The 3,202-nt window shown below is 40.9% G+C and overlaps 1 protein-coding gene across 2 annotated transcripts in view; it reads left to right on the top strand.

Moving 5' to 3' along the window:
• The first annotated feature begins 757 nt into the window (after positions 1-757).
• LOC107091525 (guanine nucleotide-binding protein G(I)/G(S)/G(O) subunit gamma-12-like) overlaps positions 758-3,202 on the top strand; it is a 62,749-nt gene continuing 60,304 nt past the window's right edge. The window contains exon 1 of one of the 2 annotated variants that reach the window (XM_015385505.1): positions 758-911. The gene's annotated coding sequence lies outside the window, so the exon portion shown is untranslated. The remainder of the gene's footprint in view (positions 912-3,202) is intronic. The other variant, XM_015385506.1, reaches the window with a different exon arrangement.

Below are 3,202 nucleotides of genomic sequence, written 5' to 3'. Positions count from 1 at the left end.
CTCCTCCGGGGGAATCCCAAGGCGTTCCCAGGCCAGCCGAGAAACATAGTCCCTCCAGCGTGTCCTGGGTCTCCCCCTGGGCCTCCTCCCGGTGGGACGTCCCCGGAACACCTCACCAGGGAGACGTCCAGGAGGCATCCTAACCAGATGCCTGAGCCACCTCAACTGGCTCCTCTCGATGTGGAGGAGCAGCGGCTCTACTCTGAGTCCCCCCGGGATGACTGAGCTCCTCCCTATCTCTAAGGGAGAGCCCAGCCACACAACGGAGAAAACTCATTTCAGCCGCTTGGATCCAGGATCTCGTTTTTCGGTCAGTTCAAGAGTTTTATAAAAAATTTTAAAAAGTGAATCAGGAAATTGTCTATAAAACAAACTGAACGATTGTTGTTCTCTACTTCAGGAACAATTAAGAAAAATAGAAAAACTTTCTATATTTTTTAATTATAATTTTTTATTTAAAAAAAAACATAGTATAACATGGATGCATAAACACCTGCATTTTATTTCAGTTTTAAATTCTGTTTAAAGTAACGGATTATAATCTAAAATGTCTCCGGATCTTTACTGGTTGATGATTTTTGTTATTCTGACCCCGCTGAGGTTTAATTGGTGACCCCTGGCTTAGAATCGTCATCCGCATGACCCTTGGAAAACATGCGTAGGTAACCAGACAGAGGCACCGGGAGGGGGCGCTGTTGTCCGCCTCAAACAGCGCAGCCCAGCCCCAGCGACCAGCAGCAGCAGCAGCAGCGGCTGAACCCGCCGTCTGTCCGCTTCTCTCCGACACTCCTTCATGTGTTCAACCACAGGGAAACTTTTCAGGCGGAGGAGAAGGAAACGAGCCCAGGGAATATTTTTAAGCGTTTGTTTCTCTTCAAATTCACCACATTGGGCTTTAAAACAGACTGTAGGTGAGTATCAATAAGGCAAAATAATTATCTATTTTTTTTTTCTAAAGGAGTGAAGATAGAAACGCTGTTAAAAAAAAAAAAAACAGGCAGAACCACGTCTGTTGATTAGAGGCAGATATCTTTATGAATTTATAAGGAAGGATTAAATATATGGTCAGAAGGAACCAGTTAGTAGCCTTTATAACTGTTCTTAGTTTGGTCAGAAATGTTAAACTACAATACAAACAATGCTGCATACATGAAAAAATATAAACTAAGAAAAAGGTTAAATACACAACCTGATGTTCCTTAAGTATGGCTGAAATGGTAATTATCTGTGATTACTGATAAGATATTTAGTAATATTTATGGTTAGAAGACCATCAGTACACACATCCTATATTATGATTGTTTTTTTTTGTTGTTGTTGTCTATGATTATTGGTCTAAAGTCTCTAGAATATTGACTTGTTAATCCTGTTTTTGACAGGAAACAGCAGAGGTTAACTTCCATCCATTTGTTTCAACTGTTCTGCTGCTTTGCTCTGTTTTTGCATTAAATTCAAAAAGCAGATTCCACTAACATGGTCATGGGGTCCAGGAAATGGGAAGATAAATTATCTCTTCAACTACAGACACAGATGATGTAGTAAATTAATTAAAAAAATACTTCAGACTTGAGGACTCATCTTTGAATTTGCCTTTCCAACAAGTGATGCTGCAGATTTTAAAAGACTGAGGATAAATGAAGCCCTTCCTGATTCAGATGGAGATAAAAGAAGAGTAAAGTTGAACCTTTTCTGGATTTTAAAATAAGATGTGTTCCAGGATTCACTTTTATTCAGTAAAACTTTATAGCAAGTTTCCTTTCAAAGCACCCAGTTCCATCTTACTTTTAATAGATTCTTTATAATATTTTTTGACTTCCTTAACGTTTGATATTTTCTTAATGGAAATAAATAACATTCAGTCTTTCCCTGAGGGAATAGTGTGAGGCAGTTTTTGCAAATATTACCCATTTTACCAAATGTTGGGGAAAAAAGGGAACAAAATTTTACATTTATTAAAAACCCAACACCAGTTGCAAATTTCTGAAAGGATTTTGAGCTACTTTCAACTACAGATGCAAGCAAATTTGTTGACATTCCTGATTATAATTCGCAAATTAAAATTATTTTGCATAATATAGTCTAGATAGTAGTGAAGACCGATGACTGCTTCGGTTTGGAAGGCTTTTATATTTTATGGTAACATGCAAAAACACTGTTTATTCAGTTAAAACAAGCTTATAGGCTCATAAAAATGGCGTGAAACTTGTGACAGTAGAAGAGGACAGAGGAGCGCTGTCATCTTTGCTTCATAAAAACGTCCCATGGCTGTAAAGTCATGAGCATTTTACATAGCATACTGCAGCTCTTGTTATTGTCTGACAGACAGTCCAGGTATTATATGGTTCTGTTTGATCCTGGCTTATTGAGTTGGTTCCTTACAGAAAGGGTCAGGCCACAGAGTTGAAAGGAACAGTTCTTTACAGCAGTGTGTTTCAACGTAATCCTATTTTCCCCCCAACAAGAGGCTGTGATGTTTACTGCAAACAACAAAAGGGAGGCTTGTTTAGAGCATGACACACCGTAACTGCATTATGTGGGCGTGGTTAGTGGGTTAGAGGGATTCCATGTTTGCTTTTAGTCATCTTTGCTTGAAAACGAGCAGATGTGTGTGAATTAGAAAGCTCAGGCTGGTCTTTCAGAGGGCCAGTCTGGGTCAAACACTCTGTTCTCTTGCAGTCTGCTGTGACTTTGCTCAACTGGGGTTTTCCACTGTTGAAATGGATTCGTCCTCCATGTTGCCTGGTTACCCTGCAACCACTGGTGCAGACCTTAGTGTGGTTTAATCCCGTGAGAGCGTTGCCCCCCCCTGTCAGTCCCTCGACTCAAATTCCTGACTTGGCCTCAGGGGAGCTCCTCTGTGCGTCAGCGCTCTGGTCACAAAGACCTTAAGAGAATGTTTCTAGTCAGCACCACCTGCCCTTTCCACCTCCGTAAGTCCAGAGAAATAAGCAAAAAAAAAAAAAAAAGGCCCGTGCTTCGATGCACGTACGATCCTCCTCTCTACAGCGTTTGGCAGGGATAAAGGTGGTGCTCCCTCACAGGGTGTTAGCAGAATGTGTCATATGTGAGACGGTTGGTGAGCGCAGAACACATTTACTGCTTAGCAACAGGTGAGGAGAGCATTTCTGATGGGCTTGTCTTTCTCTTTCCGTCACAGATACTTTCATATTTCAACCCAAACTCTGTTGACTCTTTCCCAATC

This window comes from Cyprinodon variegatus, unplaced genomic scaffold (assembly GCF_000732505.1).
Source record: "Cyprinodon variegatus isolate N-32 unplaced genomic scaffold, C_variegatus-1.0 Scaffold342, whole genome shotgun sequence".
NCBI lineage: Eukaryota > Metazoa > Chordata > Actinopteri > Cyprinodontiformes > Cyprinodontidae > Cyprinodon > Cyprinodon variegatus.
The sequence above is the reverse complement of the archived record's forward strand: the minus strand, read 5'-3'. Positions and strand labels throughout refer to the sequence as shown.